Here is a 23,629-nt window from a genome sequence, read left to right as displayed (position 1 = left end):
TCTCATCTCGAACACTGCTATACTTGTACACACGATGAACTTCATGCCCTCTGACCACAGAGCTCTAAAGCTGCATTTCCAAGAAGGCATGTACATTGAGATAGAGTAGGAGAAAAAAACCGGCGCTAGCATAGGCTGCCTCTTTGTAGCAATTATCCCAATAGGCCCATCCACATGTTTTAATGCAAGTGATTCAGTAGGCATGTTTCATTCAAAACGCTCCATGCAAGAATCCCTTTTTGCTTGGTTTTTTGAAGAGCTTTCCATCCCAAGTTTCTACATTGTCAAAGTTTAAGCCAAGCATCTAAGCACCAAACTGGGCCGGGGAGGGAGAAATAACCGATTAGAATGACTGTCCTAAAACAGAAGTTCCATTTTTAAAAAAGGAAACTTATTTAAACAAGCAGCGTTCCAGGTTTAGGGTATCTGAAGCCTAGACGAGCCTCGTTAGCAAAAGCTACTTTTAGCTCCCTGGGCCAACTAACGCCATTCAAAAACCTATAGGAATTTAACGGAATGTAACTCTTGCAATTTGTGACAATCTATACATCTCCACAACATTTTAAGCAATAGAGTTGATAAAGAATGTACAAAATGATCCATTTTATGAGGCCGCTGCGTGGAACACTACGTACTTAATCCTCGCTACACAGTGGTGGCCCAGTGACTGCTTTTATTCAATCACAATTTGGAGCCCACTAATTACTATGTAAAAAATATTGCAATACCAAGAAAACCAGAACTTAGAATTCGGGTATCCTAAAATAAAACCTGCCAAAAACATGGACATTTTATCAGGGAGTGCTGCTTGTAAGCCCATCATTGAAGAAAAAAATGACATTAACTCTAGTCTAGTAATTAGTGTAAACAAAAAACGGTATGAAAAGTTACTGGTTAATAGCGGCGCTGTATGCCATCTCCTATTAGTAATAGGAGTTGGAAGGAACGCTAGAGGCAAACAAATAATCCATGATTATCTCTGCACAAAGGAAACAAAAAATGTGCAGTATGCATCAGGACAGGAATGCCTAGTAAACAACACATTTTACTCCCTAAACTGGAAAGTGGCTCATTTGTCCTTCAACCCAGAGGACTGGACGCCTGTGCGGGCATCTCAAGACCTGCAGGGCTCGAAAAAAAATGTCTCTGGGGTTTGTAGCAGTAACACTGTCTGGGATATTTGCATACAAATATGTTAATGGCTCGGCACGTTCACATTGGCAGTGTAAGAAAATGTAGCCCCGAATCTGTATTTTCAAGTAAAAAAAAAAATCCCCTCCACAAAAATATAATTGGTTGGCATTATACAAAGCGTGAAAAGTATAGGGTTATGAAGATCTGCTAACCACACACAATGTATAGCTAGTGCCAGGAGCAAGCCCATAATACTTCCAGATCTAGCAAATTAATGTAATGTTATAGGGTAATGTTAGTACTGCTAAAGTTGGAGGCAGAGCATGACATTTGCCTAGACAAAGTCTGTATTGCCTAGCCAAAGTCTGTAAACTGTTTGCAAGTTCATTGCGGGGATGACGCAAGCAGGGCCAGACAATTTAGAGGAATTTAACAGAAAGCAAATGACAGGCAACACGTGGCTTTTGGCTTCCAACAGTCTTGAGCAGCTTGACAAATAGCACCATAGGTACCAACAACATTAGTCAGCTGTTGCCATCTTATGACAATGCCCATCCATTTAGGACTATACAAAATGGAAACTGTTGCCTTGGGCGATGCTTACAGACAAGAAGTTTAGAACCTGGAGTGGCCAACATCCTAGATTGCAGAATTTAATAAACATAGTTCTAAACAATCCAATACATAGTTCGAATGTTGACCACAGGAAATCTGTACCTGCTCCTTACGTTTGAGACTTGAACAGTGGCTATTTAGCAGCCCTCACATCTTGGAAATTATTTTAGGAAAAGGCTGTTTCAAGAGAAGGGCCGCTTACACAATTTCCTCGAAACACACATCCTTAGTAAATTGGCAGTGAACTCCTCATAAACCTTTTATTTTGGTGCAAACTGGAGTCTAACCATCCGGTCCGACAGAGGTGGAGTTAAAAAAAAAAAATCCATCCCAACAGCTCCGTTGCTTCCAGAAGTCCAGGCGAAGAGCAGTGTGTGGACCTAGGCGTTAGGTTTTGAGGAATCAGTCCCTAAAGGTCTTGAATACTTTCCTGAACTGTAGAAGTGATGGGGCAAGTATGATGTCGACGAGGTGGTTCGAGTCTCGGCTTCTGGTTCTTTACTTCCGGCGCTGCCGTAATTTCAGACTGCACATTTCCTTACGCCTGGTAGATCACAGGCCTCTGGAGATATAAGCCTACACAACAGGTTTATTGGAGTAAGCTCCATATGCCTCAAACTGGCATTTTAAAAGACGCTCCGTATCAATGTCTCACCCCAAATGGGAGATATGTTGTGGCATTTGGAATCCCATTTTTAATAGAGAAAATAAATCCTATATTGTTCTACAAATTAATTAGCAAGGTTTGATGTACAAAAGGCCTCACTTGTGACAGTTAGGAATATGGAGTAGCCTAGTTTTTGGCAAAGCAACAAAACATAATGCAGTTACAAATTGTGGTGGCGACAGATATGCGTTAGTGTTAGTTACTTGTACCGTGCACCGACACCAACAGAATTGGTCCTCAAGCGGATCTGCAACAAAAAGCCGGGAATGGGTTAGTCGGGTGAAGACGGAATAGGAAGTGAGAAAGTGGTGTGCTGTCGATAGCTTCAGTTCGGTTTTCACTGTGCGCTGAGCTTTGGTGTACGGACCAATGGAAGTCTTTGTGCTGTTGGTGCGGTTTCGGTGTTAATTGTTGCAGTGACATGTGACAAAATGACAAGTGAATCTTGATTTGGCACAGTGTAATGAAGCCAAGAGGGGTATCGCGTTGAGTAGCAAAAAAAAGTCTTTATAGCTGCCGAATGAGGGCTAGCAAAATACATTTCAGAAATACACTGTTTTGGGTGGGAGGGGGGACGGCTGGGGAGGAACAGGATTAAGCACTCAATATTTAGAAACTAGTTTTTTTTATTCATTATAGTGAGTTATTAGATGTCTTGCATCCTTTTCACACTTACACAAAACATACATTTATAAAAAATAAAACTACAATCATGTTATTAACACATACAATTCATATACAGGTTTTCCATATAAAAGAGTCTTAAGATCGCTTGGAGCATCACCATCTGCTTTAGCTATCCTTTTACGAGCTACCTCATGCAATGGCACCAAACTTAGTACTGATGACTTGGCCCCAAACAGCACTCCAAAATGTCAGACTTCGGGTTACTATATTTTTAATATGCCCAATTATGTACTGCTCCAAAAAGGTGTCTAGCCGTCTCAATGGTCCTCCCATATAGTTTACATAATCTTTGCTCTTGTGGGATACCACTCCAAGCACCTGTATTTTCTAGGTCCTTAATGGTTCGTAGTCATTGTCCAATATCGCTTCCTATCAGATACAGGCTAGGGCTACTTCTATCAAAGGACTGACTGGCATACTTGCTATATTTCTTTAAGGTGCCAAGATGGATCAATGCAGAGTCTATGTCATTTGTCCTTGCCTTATCAGGAACTGGCGAGATTAAGTCTAGCCAAGTTTCCGGTATGTGTGTTTTAAACATTGTTTATCCTGTAACTCACTGAACCACTTGCTGGATTCATATCTGCTTGCATGTTGTGTAGTGAGCGAAAGAAGGCTGTGGTCCAACTTTATTTTTGCCCATAAATTACAGGAGGCTACTAACCAACAAACTCAGAAGCAAGTCCCAGTTCTAATCTAATCGCCTGGGCAGGAGTGCAGGGCGTAGCACTAAACGCAATATCTTTCCTTCCAATTTTTCAATTGGTTCAACCCATTTCCAAGGGGAAACCTCTAAGGTGTATAGAATTGTTGGCACAATTGATTTTTAAATGCTAGGAGTTTTGCTTCCAAGCATGTACCCCGTTGCCTACCAATTGTTTTCTTTAAGGCAAGCCATCCCGCCCCGCTCCAAGCTTTTTTGGTAACTTACTCTAGAATAGAAGACCGCCGCAAACTTTGTCATGATGGTAATTACCAGGTAACGTTAACTACTGGTGGTTTCTACTCCCTCCCCCCCAACCACCAGTTACTGTGTTTATTAGCGGCAGAGGTATCCCAAAATATCATGATTTGTTTTTTTTTATATTTGGCTTGAGTGAAACTCCTGAGAGAAGGAGGATAATGCCGCAAATGAGTTGTAGCCCAACTTTAGTTCCATCAAGGCTCACCACATCAGCATATGCGATACAGGCGAGTCCCTTTACCATATTGCGGTGGTGTATTCTGTGCTTCCCCCCAATCATCTTGCCAACAGGGAGAATATGTTGAACAAGGGGGCTAGCTCGCATCCTTGTTTCAAGCCCATCCAAGTAGGTATACTATCCGAGAGGGTCCCCTTCCTGTGACTAGATTCTTAGTACCATGTCCTCGATATAAAGCTTTTATAAGAGAAGGGTCAATTTCCCACACTTCAAGCATGGACCACAGTTCCTCTGTCTACGCTGTCTAATGCGGACGAGTAGTCTACAAAAGGCAAACAAAGCCATCACTGGTTTTACATCTCGGTCAGAGACCAATGTTAACAGGGTCCAGATAGGGCGAGTTGTGAGTGGTTAAACACCCCTTTCTGAACCCCGTTTGATGGTAGGTTAGAAAACCCATTTTGGCTGTCCAATCCATGAGCAGGTCTAACAGGATTTTGGCAAATACTTTCCCACTGCAGTCTAGTAGTTGATAGTATTCTGGCCCTTCTTAAACACTGGGATCAGAACGGCCCCTTTCCACGTCTCCGGGATCACCCCGGTTTGGCAGATCTGTATGAACAGCTGTCTTAGTGCGCTAGCCCATAGCTCAGGATCACTTTTCAGAGTCCGATTTAGTCCATCTGGACCCATGGCACTAGCTGTTTTTTAGTTTCTTAATTCTCGCCACTAGGTCAGTTTTTCACTAGATCACATTCCTTGGCGTTTAGTTGGCTGCAGATAGCTGGTGCCATCCTTTCTGGGCCATTTGTTCTCAATTACTGTGACTATCTCCTTCTGTGTCCCGGATGGTCTCTGGCCCTTCCCTAATCAGTACCAACATTTTTTTGAGGCATTAGTTATCAGCCTGTTCAGTATTTCCACCCCTCAGCTATGGTTGTGGAGCCAGGATTTAGAATATTCCTTACGGCCGTTACCTGCTTTTTTAGATTAATGGTGCATTCTTTAAGCTTTTCCTTGAGTTTTCTGATAGCAAGTTCTTTTTTCATAGCTATAGCAGGGTCGAAATGCTGCATTGGTCTCAGTGCTTTCTTGTGGACCCCTTTCTTTCATGTAACTACTTTGGATTCGACCCGGGAGAAGATTTCGGCAATGATGTCTTGAATCCCATCACCTTCTCTAGCCATCAAATCGGACTCAGAATCTGAGCATTGTCTTATGGGTCCAACGTAAGCGGTTATCCCTAGAGTTGTTGTACGCTCAAGAATGTTTTAGGTCCGAGAATATTCTCATAGTTTACACTTAACATTATGTGGTCACTGACCTTAGTATCTGTTAATAAGGGATTCGAGATCTCCTGCCTGTAAAGTTTATCCTTGCAGGGGTTTTACCATTTGTCCAGGTGGTGTTCTTCACTCCTATCTTCGGGTTAATAAGAGAAAGGTCAAATTCTGCCCTCGCTCTCATCCATGCTTTAGCTCTCTGGGTGCCCTTCAACCTGTAGCTGGAAAGAGGGTTCCCTTTTCAGCATAGCCACAGTCCACATTAAAGTCCCCAGCTATTACCACCATCTCACCGGTATTAGTGGCCAACCATGCTCACAGGGTTCCAATAAGTGTGTCTTTGATTTCGAAGTCTTAGCCCCACCAGGGTGGGGGTCATACAAGGTTGCAACCAAGATAGGAAAATAACTATTTTTGGGGTTAGTAATGGTAGCCGCTTAAAACATTCGGATTTAGGGCCCTTCTGTGAATTCCACCATGTTAACCCAAGTTTTGGACTATGCACAGGCAACCTTTTGGTCTTCCTGTTGTCAGGTGTTCAGCCAATCTATGTACTATTGTGCAACCATCTGACCCTCGATGGCTCACACAACCAAGTTTCTTGCAAACAAAAACAAGACATTTCATTTAGTAACATCAAGGTCTCAGCATTACTTAGAAAGTACCGATGGCCCCTAGAGTTCCATGATGCAATTAACAGTCCCCGATGGGACTTGGCACCTTCTTTTGTCACTGTGGTAGCTTGAATTGCTTCCCATTGACCTCCCCCTCTTCTGACCTCCATGGCCAGTGCCCACTTGTCAGTAGGCCTCCCGTTTTGCAATTTAAATTTTGTTGGTCAACCCGAGACAGGTTAGCAGGAGAGAGAAAAAAAAAAAATCCTATTTGTTTTAGTGCTTCTTGATTTTTACATATGCTGTGCACCACCACTGAGATGCAGCATGTCATCACCCAGTTGTCCGCACTGTATCTCTGACAGCTCTATTTTTACGATGTATTTGGAATAGATCAGCACCAGATCGGGGACCATCTGGTAACAGCTCCAGCAACCACCTTCTGTTCAAGAACTGACTGTTCAGTGGGGTTTCTTTCCACCAGTTTCTTGTGCATGAAATCCTTGCACCAAAGAGGATCTTTAACTTTCTTTGATTAGAATTCTTGGTCTTCGCTCTTTTACTCTGCCCTCCCTGGTAGGCCGAGATTCCGAGGGCCATGCTTCCTCCAAAGTTCTATTTTGCCCAGCCGGTTGTTCCTACTGCCTTGCCATCATCCCTGGGCAGCCATCTCGAACGATACAGCAGGGCTTTTTTGGCCTTTGTGGTGGGCAACATCCTTTTGACTCAACTGATCAGAGGTCCCCACCGGCTGTTTAGGTCCTTCCATCCCATTGTTCACCCCATTCAACACTTCTCAGTGTGAGGTTTTTGAGGATTACAAATCCAGCCATCCAATGGGCTACTCGATTTGTCTAATCTCCCCTTCCCGGAATTTGTCACAATTTTTGGAGTTTGGCTTTAGTGGACTTGGTTTCAACTGTGGGTCATTTGCCCCTTGTGTGGTTTTTTTTGTCCCCCTCGGACTAGTGGATGATTTGACCGGTTTTCTCTGGGGAGAATCCGGGGCATTCATTATAGAAATTTCTGCACATAGTGCTTCAGGCATCCTGCTGTCCTTCTCAGCCACTACATAAGCCCCATCTAAGGGCAAATCTAGTGGTGACGAGGTAAAGTTCTCAGGGGGTGCAAAGGAGCTTCCAGCTTTTTAATAAGAGGATAATTTCTGTCATATCCCCCTCCACCGCTTTTTGCACAGAATTGGAAAAGCGCTTTAATCCTGGATTCCCTTGCCTCGATTCCCTTTAAGAGAAGTAGGTTCCTCCCTGACTTGTTAGAGACTCACTTCCCCCATATGGCTTTTCTTCACAAGCCATGCTGGCCTCTTCATCATCTGTTTCAGAAGAAGTCATGAATTGTTCCAGGTCTGGTTTAGCTGACAAATTAGATGTCAAGTTCTCGGACACTTGCTCACCTGACAGAGTTAAGTCTTGCCTCAAGTTTTAATAACGAACCATCATCATCAACAGAGATTACTGAATCTTGGTTGGTTGTCCCATGGCAAGGTGGTGCAGGCTGTTGGGGTTTTGGCAGCAACTCTTTAGGACAAAAGAATGATTGTATGCCTTTGTGCATTTGAGGGAGGCATGGCAATGGGGCTGACAGATTCCCCTTCGGTAGCTCAGTTGATCAGTCCTTTGTTGGAATTTCCTCCGGTCTTCATTGTCTAGAAGAGGGATTACTATTTCACCTTCTTCTAATAGTCCAACTGCCGTGTGCCTTTAATGCCCTGCAACTATGCTACAAAGTGTAGCGAGATGCCCAATGGTCTCAACTAGGAGTGATACATCTGTGATTCAATCACAAACCACTAACATCCGGTTACTACTCGCCCGTCCCACTTTTCTTATCCCTACTTCTCTCGATCTTACCGTGGACTGGGAAAAAAAAAATGGGCGCACTCGTCCTCTTTTCACAACGTTACATCAACGCGGTTGCCCTTTACTAGTAGCTTTGGAAACTGCACATTATGAAGCCTATAAAACCAACCACGAATGCAAAGTAAGTAACGCTTACTGTCTATCATTCACATCCCCTCGTATTGCTTAACAGGTCCTGAGAGAAGTAGGGATAAGAAAAGTGGGATGGGCAAAAGGTCTGGGTAGTAACCGGATGTTTGTGATTGAATCGCAAATGTATTGTGGCGAAAAAGTGACAGTATTGGCAATACGAGTCCCGTTTGGTTTAGAGGATGCAGAGACATTAAGAAATGAAAATAAGTAGCACATAGATAATACTCCTGCATATCCCTCAGTGATTAAAACGGGGCATTTGTGACAATGACAGTTGGATACAAATGAATGCTGTTTCTGTAATGTTATGAATTTAGAATGGTATCATTACAAACACGGTATCCTATACTAGATACCCGTGTGAAAATGGGGATATGGTAGGCTAACAATATACTCTAAATAAGAAAGGAGATAAAGTACACACTGAACACGTTTTTGGTGTTCAAATGGCTCGAATCCAGGTGTGATTAAGGCTTGATTAAAAGAGATCCATGGGCTAAAAAGTAATAGAATATGTATGGTTTTCCTGGTTTGCTACATATCACACAAAGTCACACATGATATTGATAAGTATGTCCGTCTGTTTTAATCTTTTAGATCTGTTTCGGAGCATTGGGTTGTTAGTGTCCTGAAGACAGAATCTATGAAAAATATAAAGGAAATTGATTTGACTATTAGAAAATCGTATATAGATTCTAGAAACACATGTCTAGTGTTGGCACATTTATTTTCCTAAAGAGGAGAATGTTGTACTGAATACGCACAGCTAAGTGTGTCCACATGTTATGATTGATTTTACAAACCCAGCGAAAGGCGTTTTGCTGCATACCCACTGTAATGAAATGGTGGAAAGATGCATTTGTGTGTGAAACCATTAGGGTTCTTTTGCATGTATTCTGATTTTTATAATTCTGTTTTATGAATTGATGGACATTAAAATATATGTATTTTTTTAAAAAATAAATCTTGTGTGCCTACCTACATTTTGAAAGGGTAGTGTGTGTGTAATTGGCAGGTGCTATCGACAGACTCGTAGCCTAAAAGGGAGGAAGCCGTTGGGGATTCAGTATTTTCCAGTATGGTTCCAAGTAATTCTCTAGAAACAAGTCAAAGACTGAAAGTCTATAAACAAAACACAATGGTTGCTTCATCTGAAGCTCATGTGATTTGAATGCATGAAGGGTTTGTAGGTTGACCGTCGTACCCAAACCGGTTACAAAACCAGTCTGAAAGGGATGCTGAAGCTTCACGGATTACATCCAGCAGTGAAAGTAAAAAGTTTGCCTGGGACATCAAGTAGGGCAATCGGTCTATAATTTTCAGGAATGTGTCGATCTCCTTTCTTATATATGGGGACAATTCTAGACACGCCACGATGGAGGAATTTGAGACTCTAAAGATACCAAACAGGATCTTGGTCCATACATCTGGGTGGGACTTCAGCATTGCCGCCCGGTCCTCTACGCGAGTTAAGTTTGGATAGGTAAAAGATTATATCCTCCACATTAAGGCCAACATCTACTGTCATCGGTACGGAGTCCTGGCACCGGACGACATAACGGGGCACTGCTTGGGTGATTTTATTAGCCTTGTTCAATAAACCCCATGTCAGAGCAGAACTTGGAGACCAGGGCCGGTAACATTTGTTGAGCATCTATTTGTATGATCAGAGCTTTCTATGATGATTTGATCCAGTTTTTTGCATCTGGTTTTGAGTAGCTTGGCAGATTTAATTAGTAGTAAACTTAATCAATGCATGCCTAGATGATAGCTATGCAGTTAAGCTCATGATCATATGCATGCATATGTTTAGTTTGGGGTTTGGAGAGAGAAAGCATTGGTAGCCTAAGGGACTAAGGCAACACAGCTGTCAAGTAAACTAGCTACACAGATGGAGAATATCTGAAGGATATTCAAGGTGTAGGTTTAATTCTTTTAGTAGATTGGGGCCCATATGAAACAGTTTCTGCCGTTGGATAGTGTCAAGGTTTGAGCGTAAGATTGATGTTGAAGAATGGTAATCGGAGAGGACCACGAGAGGGACAAGAGCTCATGGTCGCTGTATTTTTGGGGTTTGACCTGAAAGTTAGCAATTTTAGCTTAACGGGGTAGAAAATGTATTGTTCATTTAAGAGTTTTATTTGTCAAAGCAAGTGTGATGATCAGGTAGGGCGTCACGAGCTTGCCATATCATGGAAGGAGGATCCCCGACTGCATCCACAGTCGGGCAATAGATTAGTCATGATCATTTATTAAATCAATTTGGGCAGCATCAGCAGAAGAGAGATCTTCGAATGTCCGCAAGAATATTATGTTCCACTAAGGTCGTAGACAGGATAGAGACCACCTCTACATTGGAGAGTTAGATGATAAATGATGAGTGCTATGCATCTACCAGTTCCAATTTAGGAGCATCCATTTAATTTGCAAATGAGGAATTTGCCATATGCCTCAGATTCAGGTCCTACAGATTTGGTTTTGCAATGATTCTCTTAGTCTGATTTTGTACTTTTCGACGTGGCTGGTATTTGCAAGAGAAGTGAGCAACAGATTTTGCAATCTCGCACAGTTTCTCTTCTAAAGTGAGAAAGATCACCTATTGTAGAAGTGGAAGGACAGAGTCAGACGAAATACATTCAGATTCAGGGGTAAGAGGCAAAGAAGTAGTACTGTGGGAATATTCAACCACCTGCATGCAGTAAGTTATCTAAAGGTTCATATGCCAAGTCAGCTGGAGACTGAGGCAGATGCATCAGCCTGTTTTTTCCACAAGAGATTTTGTGGTGGGCTAAGTTTGCATGTTCTGTAACGTCTGCACTCGCAGACGGGATTTTGTTTGGAAGTGTCAAGGAATGTATAAAATATCATTAACTCAACCGATTTGGTAAAACTGGTTTGCTCAATTTAGTTTCTTGGAAGGTGAGGCAGTTTAGATCAGTTTCCCCGATTTGAAAAAAATTGTAAATGCTGGATTTACAAGGGGGTGATGGTACTGAGGGTTTGGTTTGTGGTCGACTATCAGGAATCACAAGGATGTCTCCCCAATGTGCAGTCGGCGCGATTGCAATCTCTGGATTAAGTACAAGAAGGCAGGAAAGAAGTAGTCTCATAGGAGCATCAGAAGAAATCATGTTATCCAATTCATATTCCAAATGCTTATTTTCGGAATGCAGGCGTTTTGTTGGTCTCCGTTGCATTAGTATTTCTTGCTTGGGCATTTATTTTCTTGTCATGGTTTTCACAGTTTCGTTGGTGGAAAAAAAGTTTTATTCATCACGAAGTGTAATTCAATCAAAGGGGAATGGCAGCTCGTAGGGATTGGGGCATGTGCGAGCGAGTAGCCGTTATTTTTCTGGGAGTAGGATTTGTGAAGAAAAGACAAACTGACGATTCATGAATAGAATTTGAAAACATAACAGGAGATGGGAGAGATCAGAGTCAAGGGCATCATGCAAAGCAGGCGATTTAGGAGCGAGGCGAGTGGATGGTTTGCAGTTTGGGTAATTTCCGACGTTAGCATCTGCATCGCTGAGGACATCGTTCTGAACCAAGACGACGCTTTTAAGTACTATGAAAGGGGGATGGCGAACGATTATGCAATCGTGTCACAGTGACAATCTCGTCAGAGCTTTCCAAGGTGGGAGCACCGATCATCTGCGACTCAAGTAGTAAGGAAAAGCCAGCTGCTAGTAAAGATCTGGGGGAGCACACAAATCATTGGTGAGGTGATCGATATCGCCTTCGGAACTTGTTAATGTAAGGATTGTCACCATTGCGGTTGTAATCTGAATGAGCAGAGTTAGAAGTGCAATCACTACAAATATCAGTTAAAGGAAGCGTAGGCGTGGCCACTTATTGGATTCAAAGTATGAGACGTTTAGGCGTACATTTTGACTCATCTAGTTTAAAAAAAAAAAAAAAAAAAAAAAAGGCTGATGGTATAAAGTAGATCCGAGTCCACACGAGTCCATATTAATCCGGACAGCAGGACACAGCACTTTCAAAATGCAGCGAAAATGCATGCGCACACCAGTGCCAATAAGGGGTTGGTGGGTAAGTGGGCAGAGCCAGGTGAGTTTTTAGGCGAATTCTTCTACAGCCAGCAGGACACAGGCAAACAGGCAAAATGCACGCATCTTTATTACAAGAGGTAGTGCCCTGTGAGAAAGTTTGTCCCTTGGCTGGGTGGTCTTAGAAAAGGTCAAACAGTTCAAGTAATGTTGTCTGCCTGGAGAGTCACTAGAACTTTTGTGCATCTTGGGTAGTAGGCCAGTTTAGTTTCCCTCCCGTGTTCCCTCATATTACACGTATATTCAGTTTTGGTAAAGTCATTTTTGATTTCTTAGATGTATTTCCAAATATTTATTTCCAACCTTCAGCTTGGAGTTTGCACACAGCAAATTCAATTTTCTCTGACGTCCCATCAGTGTATGAGCGATCATACACGAGGCATAGAACACAAATTCTACCAGATTTAGGAGGCAAGTTATGCACGGATTCCAAACTTTTCCCCAATGTCGCAATATAAGCTGAATAAGTAGGGGGTTAGGGTACACGCCCATATGTCAGTCAAGTGCAAATTACTTTCAAATGGTAGTTCACTTCTTGAGAAAACAGCTGTATTGGTGTAGCTGAAGTAGAAACAAGGAAACTTTTGAAGATGCACTCATTCAGATCTTTTGAGACAGTGTTGAATGCAACAGAGTCGTCAATAATAGCTGCATTCAATTTTTTTAAAAATGATAGTTAGGGAAAAATTAGCTACGGCTCATATGCCACATTGGAAAGGTTTCCCAGCAGTCATTTTCTCTTTTTCTAACATTCTTTCAATATAATGTTGCCATAAATGAGCTGATAATGTAGGAACAATTAAAAGCAGGCCTAGTCGATGCAAGATGTCAATATTTCATCCACACAAGTGGATTTCCTTTGAGATATGAAGTGGCCATCCTATCTGGCAGGGAGCCCTGGAATTTAATCTTAGGATAATCCCCAAGTCTCAATAATATGGTGTGCAGAAGTCCCTTCCACGACAGGCAATAGTCTGAGAATGGTTTAGGAAGGCACAATGGTTTCCCAATAAAAGTCACAAGCATTGTCTAAGGTTTAGGCAAAGCACAGAATGCAATTTACTATGAAGAACAGTCATAAAAGTAGAGGGAACCTTTTTTTTAATACAGAATTCGGTTTGTATGTTGTCAAAGGGCAAAGATCACAAATCCATACCAATTATTGGGTCAAATTTGAGACCCTTAACTTTAAAGTATGCCCCTTCAGGAGGTATTTGGAATTTATGGAGCAGGGAGTCGCTCTCCGGCCCAGGAGCTATTAAGGTGTAGTCTCAAATGGTAGTGCCTGAAAGATGGCAGAACATTCTCACCCAAACTTTGGCATGCTCCCAGAAACGCACAGGCCTCGAACTCCTCTTATTGTTTTGCTCCGTCTTATACGCATTTCTGACTGTTTGTTGAATCTGCTGCCTCTTGCCATATTTGAGGTCTTTAAGTTACTTAAATTGCTTACTCGCATTATTAAGATTTTACATCCGCTCTGCTATGCTGTCACCACCATCTGTGATGCAACTTTGCTCACTGTCAACACTGTGGCAGAATAAGGCATCAATACATATGCAACAAATCTAACTTCATAGTAAGATTATGAAACTATAATATGGGCTGTACATACAACCACTCTTCCTTCTAGAGGTTTACTAAAGCAAATTCCCCTACAGTTAGGTTTATTTTTTGGCACCTGTTGGCTTGGTGGGCCAACTAATTATTCAAAACAATACAAATTAATTCAACGTTGTCAAAGAACAATGATTCAAAGAGTTTGTTGTAAACGAACATTGAAACAATGCAGGCTTTAACTTTACACCAGTAGTGTAAAGCTGCAACAAGATGATGCAACACAACCCAACCATGTAATTCTTACTATAATCAGCTGCAGGTGGCCAAATCCTTTTCACTGAAGATAGTGTTCACATGGCAATCTCCCTTTCCTCTGGCTTCAGACATGCTCACAAGCGGGCCCAGGTCTTACAAAGACAAGCTTACCCACCAACATAGTTGCAATTTAAAAAATTGTAGGTTCCCTGTTGGTATTTTTTTTAGTCAAGGCAGTCGAATAGCTTAGCCCAGCGCTGTCATATTCCGCAAGCACGATGACCAAAGCACACGTGTTTGCATCAGGTTCTACCCGGATGTAGTTGACCCTGTGGTCTAGTAACTTACAATAGTTAGTTAAAGCTCATTAGGATTTCAAGGCCAAAAATGCTTCGCAAACAGGTTACAAACCGGTGAAGGCCAAATACACGGTTACAAAATAAAATGAACAAGCAGCTCTTCATTTTGAATTTGACAGATGGGCAAAGCCATGTATTTCTACAAAATCAATAAATCTAAAAATGTATGAAATGTATGTGGATTGAAAAAAAAACCGGGAGAAGAGTGTCATAAGCTACCCCTATTACACCGTTTAGACCGCGGTAGGTTTTCAAAAGGCAGGAAGCCAGTTTGTAGGGAGGGGATAGAAAATTCTGGTTTATTCAGACATACATATAGAATTCATAGTAAAGAATACACAGTTTGAAACGAAATAAAATACTTGGTAGTATGTCATAGTGACTACTATGACATACTACAAGTAGTATTTGAAATCCACAATATATGTTACTAACCCTCACCTACCAAACTGATGTAACAGTTTTGTACTCATTTCCATTTTTTGTGTTCTTTTGTTACAAGCCAAACTAGGCTTGCATGTGATCTTTCATTTCAAACTGTGTATTCTTTACTATGAATTCTATATGCATGTCTGAATAAACTTTCTATCCACTCCCATTTTTTGTGACTTCGAGCTAGCATTTACAAACTAGCTTCCTGCCTTTTGAAAACCTACTGCAGTCTAAACGGTGTCATAGGGGTAGCTTATGACTCTTCTCCCTGTAATTAAACGCCTTTTTGAGTCAAGCCCCTCTAACAAAAAAAAGCAACTAGCGCCCTTTCTATAGGGTTGAAAAAAGCCACCCCCAAAATATGAGATTAGCATAATATGCCATACATGCTTCCGAGACACAGAACATAGTAGCAAGACATGCCGACAATACGTTCCAGGGGCAGCATAACATTCTCCTGTTTTGATTACCAAACCAGGAAGTAGTTCCGTCGAGATTATACACGGCCGTTTTGGTTCAGCTGGGATATGAATTTTACACCACTTCCTGAAAATGTAAACCTAGACACCCAAGAAATACCACAAACACCCCAATCAGCTATTTTTGAAACGAAGCAGAAGTTCCCGACCACGTTCTTAGAAAGCTCCTCCACTAAATTAATAAAGTCGACCACACACACGACAGACGAGTTACAGCCCGAGTTACCGCATCAATGAGAAGCACGCGTGATCGATGCCATTATTAAAACCACTAAATAAATATTGGTGTCCAATTCAACAAGTAACCCAACAAAAATCCTCAATTCTCTTATAGCCTCATTGTAGGGCAGAGCTACAGAATCACGCAGACATAGCAGCTAAAAACGTCTTTCGCATAAAGAAAATGGATCCCATTAAACCGGTAGGAGTTAATTCCCAGACCTACAATCCCATTAATGTGGATAGTGACAGTGGAAACTAGAGAAGCGATGAGGAAAAATTAACCTTAAGATGCTACATGCGCAGCTACAATTTCTGGTATGCCTGCAGGCAAAAAAGGAAGGAAATTGTAGAACAGGCAGCATCTGTGGATCCATTTTCTAGTTCTGGCCACGTAGATTAGTCCTCGACTTAGTGTTGAGGAGGTCAGCATGCACTAGTGCACATTCTGTGGCAGGGCCGACTTATTACCCAACTGTATACCCAAAGGAAGGGCTGCCAACGCCTATTACAGAGTTTAGTGGGAAGAATCCCACACAAACAGCTACATCAAAACCAACGACTGGAGCCATGAAGAGGAACAGCAACCTAATGGTCTAGCGACACCAGATGTCACAATACAAATAAATCCAGTCAGCAGTGATTGCCGAGTGCAGCTTTGTGGCCTAGGAATCTGGAAATTAGTCCGTACAGGACAGCAACAAAAACAGTTATCACCCAGATGAGTCTCTCCAAGAGAATGACTGGGCATTGCCTTGCATTAGAACCAACATCCGTTTTGTATTTTTTCAAGCGCAGACCTAAACTCGAGCAGCAGAGCACAGTACAGAGCGTGGCTAGCAGGCATTTGGGCTAGCATCTTTTAACAATGGCGCAGTACTGTGCTTTCATTAGAATTAGTCCTTGTCAGGTGATGCTGAAAGAGCAAAGTTGAGAGATTTGGGAACATGGATATATGTGGGTTCATTCCGAGCACACACTTGGATAGAGCCCCAGAGGGTCGTGCATGACAAGAGAAGGATTGTTTGTGGCTCCTCTTTGCAGACTTGCGATTCAAGCCAGTTGGTCGATTTGCTGCGCAATGAGCACCTGCTACCCGATTATGTGGAGCTTAACTGCCAGGTACACTGGTGTGCTACTCGTGTCCGCTTTGTAGACGTATCCTGGCTTGGAGTGGAAGCCAATGTAGTTCACGTAGGATAGGGTAATTGGTCAACTTTCCATGCTCTTGTAATAAAAAGTGCTGCAGGGTGGACGGCCTTTAGTGGAGTCAAGTGAGCAGCTGGGAAACCTGTCAGGAGGCCCCCTCCCCCAATACATGAGATCACAAGGGCCTGCGGCTGGATGATGCGTTTGATTTTTCAAAGGGTAGAGATTCTGAGCCAGGCTATTAGGGCCTTCTTGACTGTTTCTGAAGGACAGATGCAGTCAATGGTGAAGCTTAAGGATTTTGCCGAGTCTGAGCGCTGTGAATCAAATCTTTAGTGGGCAGACCGATAGCCTGAAATCATTCTTGGACAGACTTAGTTTGAGGCAGTCAGACATCCAGAACTAGACGATGGGTAGGTAGTTGGAGATAAATTACATTGTGCGCCCCATTTTACTCGTGCAACAGGGTATAATCTGTATTTGTGGATAACTATATCGGGATCTTCGAGTGTCACCGCAGAGGCCTGGAGTTGGTTTGAACGCAGCGAGTTGACCCGACAGCCTGGTGTCAGAGGTAGGAGGAAAACCAATTCTGGACAGTGCCAGAAAACGGCACTGTGGAGCCTAGAGGTCAAGGAGGCATTGTTCACTGGTATCCATGAATAGGCATTTTAATATGTAATCACTACAAGGATCATAAATATTGCGAATCCTCCCCACTACGTACAATATTCCGTTCAATCCAGTGGGCCTTGAACATTAGTGGTTCCTCAACTGTTCATTCTGCAATGTAAGCTACAATTAAAGGGGCTCTTGCAAAGTTACGCTAAGCATTCAGTTAGCTGCTGTAAGGTGGTGCAGAGAATTTGTACTGGCTTATTGATGACCTCCACCGAACACGACTACTAGGGCTGTATAGAGTACCCATTTCACATGCTTCTCAGACAGTCCTCTGAGCAGCAGCCTGCCACTATTGTTCCATGCTATTTTCCCTAATTGACGTAGCCCGTAAGAGTCTTACGACCAGCCCGTAAGAGGGTGAGGTCTTACGACCAGCCCGTAAGAGGGTGAGGTCTTACGACCAGCCCGTAAGAGGGTGAGGTCTTACGACCAGCCCGTAAGAGGGTGAGGTCTTACTGTGGAGCTGGCTTTCACAATAGAGGGAGCAGACCTGAACACACTGTGGGCGTGAGGTTGGGGGCATCCCCAAACAAGAGGAGGGCTGGAGTGCAGAATGAAATTCCATGCAGGGCCAAACCTGGGACACGTTAGCAAAAGCAGCCCGCAGAGAATTTCATACAGCTGCATAAGGAACCAGCCAACTGGTGAGATGGGTATGAATCTGATGAGTTACACCACCAACAAACATAGTGGGCATCCTTCCACAACAACCAGGCTCTGCACTCATGCTCCAACCATCTTGAATGTCTGACGGTTGCAGTGTAATAATTTCTGGGTGGAACCACGCCTACTTCCATACGTTGTTGGAAAATACTGGCTGCATCACATCAAAGCAACCACAAGAAGGTGAAAACAACGCACCTATGCGAGTGATCCTGAAGAGATTTCACAACGTTGTTTCCACTGCTTGAACCTTGCCCGTCGAATCTCCAAAGTGCTCAGTTATTGAAGGAGCGCGTTTGCATCTGGGCGAATGAGTGACCTTTATTTGGAAAGTTTCTCCCTGCCATTTTGACTCTGCCTTTCAGCGAACGTCTCTGCAGTACTTTAAGCCCCAGTGTAACCATTCGGTCGCAGCGTTGCTAGTTTATGTGTACGATCGACTACATTGTGCCGTTAATACCGTTTAGTTCCAGAGAGTGAGAATGACTACCCATTCTCTTTTTCGTAGAGTAAACAAGGACATCAGTAACAACTGGGAATCAGTAGCTGGAGCACAACTGGGAGCATACTCGTTCCCAATATGGACCGAAGCTATAATTTTACAATGGCTTAATAAACTGGGCAACTATGACCCCGAACACACAAGTTCATTTTGTGGAAAAAAAAAAGGACCATCGAGTTTAGCATACACTTTATGCACAGACTGATAGGAATTGTGTAAAATATATGTTCATTGGGGCTCTGTGAAGTAAAGGAAATGACAAGGTGCAGTGCAAATACAAGTTTAGGAGGTCACCCGTGGTCTTTGGGCAAGTTATCACGCCAAACGAGATGCTATTATAACTTGCGTAAAACTGATTACACCCCCTCCTCCGAAAGGTTTTAAATCAATGCAATGGTCCTTCGCCATAATGGGCACCAAAGTAAGATCTTCACCGAGCCCTAACACAGAAAAATGTAGTGGCGGGAGCGCTGTAAATAGGGCCGAGTGCAACCACGTCTTCGACAAGGCGCAGCAGGGTAGGATACCACCGACACAACATTTAAGAGCAGTAAGCCACGCTACCAACTGTACACCGTACACTGCATGACAACTGGCCATTTGTCAACGCTGCACACGGATATAGACAGCATGAATTCTCGACAATGTCCGCTCCACACAGGTCAGTATTACAGTTTCTGTAAAGGCTAGCAATGACATTAGCCACGTTAAAACGAGATAGTTGTGCCGTGGTAACATACACTACTCACTCCGAACAGGATAAATTAAGATGCGCGTACCAGAGTTGGACAGCATTTACTGTGGAACTCCCCCGCCCCGCAATAAACAGCATTTCCTTTAATGTTGCATATTTTTACAGAGCTGTACTTTATATATTTGTGCTGCCGAGTATAATCTTGAATATTGTTCCAACCAGGCGTTTCCCGATGACCAGAGTTCGAACCCCGGTCACAAAAGCCGATTTGTACAAATAGCTTTTGGAACCGAGACCCACTGAGAAATGTTTTGCCGGATCTCGGAAAATTCAGCCCAATGACCAGCGCGGACCACAAAACATGTTGCGACTACAGTAGAAATTCACGAGACAACACTAACAGCAGTCATCCATGAGACTGCTGTAAGAATAGGGCTACTTGTCAGCACCTACCAAGTAGCAACACAAGCAACGCTGCAATGACCTTCAACACAAAACGTCCGTAAAAAACACGTACGGCCGGAAAACCAACGGATCCCATCTTTTCTGACGTGAACTCCAGGAAGTCATATGGGGCAAACAAGGGTACCAGCGGCTACTCCTCCCTGGAAATCATAGCAGTGCCCTATGCTACACATGTGGAATTGTCAGAGGCAGATAGAAATAGCCTTTTTTGAAATACTAAAAGCTACAACATGCTACTTTGCTTCATGAACGTTTGTCCGATAGATGTATTCTTTGCGTTCTAGCAACGCGCGTTTAACCCCTTAAGTGCCAGCCTATTATGCAAGTCTATGCAAAAAGGACGAGCATACTCGTCCTTGGCACTGGGTAAGAAACAGGAGTGACATGGGATATAACCCGATATGCCTGGAATAATCAACATATTTAATAGCCATTCTTAAACCTAAAGAACTAGGACGCACATGAAACAAATTCATTGAGGAAACAATTCCGATTGCCACTACATCATGTCAAAATGACAGAGCGCATGATGTCTTACAAGTAAACTCACACAGCCATTAGAAGTGGTAGATCTCCCTTATGACACTACCAAAAAGGCTGCGAGATGGGTGGTCTGCGCGGAATATTGTGGGAACATTCCCATAGAACAGGTAATGTTGGCACAGTATAGTATGTGAAGGGACTTCGGTGGGGTTCACCCCAAGTTACCCAGGATAATGCAGACATGGTCCCCTTGCTCACCGCGCTTAGAAGGCCCAACAAAGTTAAAACTTGTTTGGGGTTACTGTTGGTACTCTTCTGAAGAGGAGAATTGCCTAGCAGGTATGTTCTTCCTCTTCCGGGCAGTCCAGAAGTGGGGACGGAACAGGTTGGGTTACTGCAAGCTGAAAAACCCGGGTGCTAATATGGTCTATATGTCTGCGGTGAACATGGGTACAGGTGTGTGGGGAGGGGGGTTAATGTTCTAGCAGGCAATGCAGTACTTTCAGCGTTTTTTTTGCCAGTATGGATTATGGCTAGGGCGACATTTAGTGTGCAAGTGCGGGTATAAGTGAATGAACGGGGTGCATTAGGTATTACCACAGACATGCATACATCTTCATGAGCCACACAGTTGGACGTTGGCCCATTGGTAAAGAGCGCCAAGTCTTGGCGCTATAATCCACCCAGGCTGTATTTCGTAGTCTGATAAACGACTAAACAAGTACCCGGTAGGCCCCAAATCTCAAAAGCAACTGTGGATCATGCCGATGCGTACACGCCACCTGCCCACCAACTCATTTAATATTATTCAGCATGTATGTCGGTGGAGCATAGGTTGGGTAACGAATCACACACACCTCTGCTTGAATGCGCGCAGTGGAGGTTTAATAATCGGGGCAAGAGAGGGAACAGCTTTGAAACCGTTCAACGGCAAAACACTGATGTAAAGCTATCCAGAAAGATATCAAGCCAGGACTTGATGTTACGTTAACCAGATGAGGAAAAATACAACTGGATACCAAACATAACCAGCGCATTTACAAGACTGCACTGCGCTCACGGTTTAAAGCCAAAGTCTGTCAACAAAAGAACAATGGCGGAAAAGCACAGTGAAGAAAAGAGTTTTCTATGCTAGAGTAAAATGCCAGAGGTCTTCACTGTGAATAAAAATTACTTGTACACAGTAAAACCGATCTAACGGATTGCATTACATCCCATTAGCGACACATTACGACCACCAATAAACTGACAATTATATTAATGCAAAGGAGCAAGCGAAGAGAATGCTGCCTTATTTTCCAACACCGTAGACTAGAAGTCGCTTTTTGTTGAACAAGTCGTTTGTCGTGTATGAGATCTGGAAGCCATAGCTCCCAAAAGCCGGAGCGGAGATACCGAATCCAACTTTCACAGCATCCTGAAGCAAGACCTTTGAATGCGGAGCTCCATTCGCAAGTCACATTCCTAGGGGGAGGGTGGGGGGCGAGGGGCCTGGAGGGCACAGACGGAGCGCGGCTGCGGGACAGACTTTGTGGGTGGGTGCAAAAGGCAGCGTTTAGGAGGAGGGAAGATTTCCCAAGGAATGAACGAGTTGCGTGCGCCTCACTTGGACGACGAGAGGTGGTAGATTTGGGTCCTCTTCTGTTGGGGGGTCTGGCAAAGGAGGGGGGTAAACCGGAAGGGACAACGACCAAGCACACTGCCACGCACCCAAGTTCTAGATTAGAGCGATAGGGTCAGAGATCTGTAGGAGAAATTAAGATATGCAGATGCATCTCAAGTACACGCAAGCATGCGGACAAGGAAAACAGGAGCACGAGGTGGTTTAAGAACTATAAAAGGGACTGTTGATATGCGCGCATCGCCATCAAAGCTCGACACCAAACAGAGCATAACAAGTCTAGCCCGTGACCCCGGAAGCAAAACAATGGGGGTGGGGGTATTGGGTGCTGCCATAATAGCAGAATCGGGAAAAGTAAGGAGTAAAAAAACAGGTCTGCCCAGACAGAAACCCGCTGGTACTGCTCGCACCACCACCGGACAGGAGTGTTTTACATCTACCCACACCGAAGTACTTGGTGCTCATTGTTAACGAATCGGTGGGGGGAAATTATAATCCTTGCCTGTGTTTCTGTTCCCTTCTCCGGCCTCCGCCGCGGTGCTCCTCGCCGCCTCCGCCTCCACCGGCGTGGAAGGACCAACCAACAACAACACACGCCAAATCCAAACACCCGCTCCGCAGACAGAGAGGTTTAAAATGGCGTCCAACACGGAACTCTTATATGAGACGCAGCGCTCCTATGTATCCCGCCGCCAATTCAATCCCGCTGCCCCTGGGAAGGACCAAGAGGAAGAAAAAAAGTAGTTCCGGGCTGCTCCCAGCTCTGGTCGTACCTCATACAGAGCCCCGAAAAAAACGACGCCCGTTACCGTTTTTGGGACTGGGTTCGAGCAACCTCCGTTCACAGATCGCAGCCGTGCAGTACCGGATTCAAGAAGGCGAGCTGTGAGAGCGGACTAATACCGCCCCGGAAAAGAGTGAGCCGTCCGGCCAAACCTATCACTGAAGTTGGAATGCGAGTCTTGGGAGGGGGCTGGAGACTCTTAAAGAGCCAGTCGCAGCGCCGCAGCTGGGTCAGGGCTGAGATTCAGGTAGAGGATGTATGGCTCCTCCCTCCGCCCGCTAGGGTCCTGCCTGCGGAGGAGAGGGAAGGGGAGGTTACCGTCTGACTGTACAAAAGGCATGTGGGAAATAGGAGGACCCTCCCTAGGGAAACAGTACAGAACATAAACACAGACTGGGGAAGGGGGGGCGGCCCCGCGCCCACAGGAAGCTGGGTGCATGCTCCTAGGCTGGGACGCCTCCGAATCGTACTTATTCTCTGCAACGCTCTGTAATTGCTAGGTGTGTGAACACAGGCGATGTACACGGAAAAGCCTGACATGGAGCAAGAAGGGGAGGTACGCCTTCACACAGCCCAGGTGATCCTACAATCAGGGTTGGATTGGGACAAGAAGTAGGCCCATGCACCCCGAAAAAGTGTCCCACATTGGTGAATCGCGGCCATTTCCAACCTTACAGATTAGCTCCTGAAGACTACCAAAGACCCTGATGCCATAAACAAATGGTTGTGTGATGACCTGGTAGGGTGACCAGATTCAAAAAGTAAAAAACCTGGACAGGGCAACTGCAACAGCAAGTTTGTAATCTATGGCATCAAGTGCCAATGCAACCTATTGTATATAGGCAGTACTATCAGATTACTCAAAACACGTATAGGGGAGCACATCAGAGTCATCAAAAAATCAAGTTCTTAGATCACCCCTAGCAACACATATTCTAGCCAATCACAATAAAGAACACCTTGAACAGTTAACATTCTTTGGCATAAAAAAAAACTACCACCACCTCCAAGAGGAGGAAACTTGGAAAACATTCTTAGAAAACGTGAAGCTTTTTGGAT

General features: G+C 43.8%; 1 protein-coding gene across 3 annotated transcripts in view; it reads right to left on the bottom strand.

Annotated features, from left to right (window-relative positions):
- The window catches only part of CTNNB1 (catenin beta 1), a 97,743-nt gene extending 74,902 nt beyond the window's left edge, over window positions 1–22,841 (bottom strand). The window contains exon 1 of one of the 3 annotated variants that reach the window (XM_069648272.1): window positions 22,596–22,841. The gene's annotated coding sequence lies outside the window, so the exon portion shown is untranslated. Of the gene's footprint in view, window positions 1–22,288 lie in introns of all 3 variants that reach the window. The other 2 variants (XM_069648271.1, XM_069648273.1) reach the window with 2 other exon arrangements.
- Between the last annotated feature and the right edge of the window lie 788 nt (window positions 22,842–23,629).

Source organism: Ambystoma mexicanum, chromosome 2q, assembly GCF_040938575.1.
Source record: "Ambystoma mexicanum isolate Mex_15411 chromosome 2q, UKY_AmexF1_1, whole genome shotgun sequence".
Taxonomy (NCBI): domain Eukaryota; kingdom Metazoa; phylum Chordata; class Amphibia; order Caudata; family Ambystomatidae; genus Ambystoma; species Ambystoma mexicanum.
Note: the sequence above shows the minus strand (reverse complement) of the source record. Positions and strands in the feature narration are given on the sequence as shown.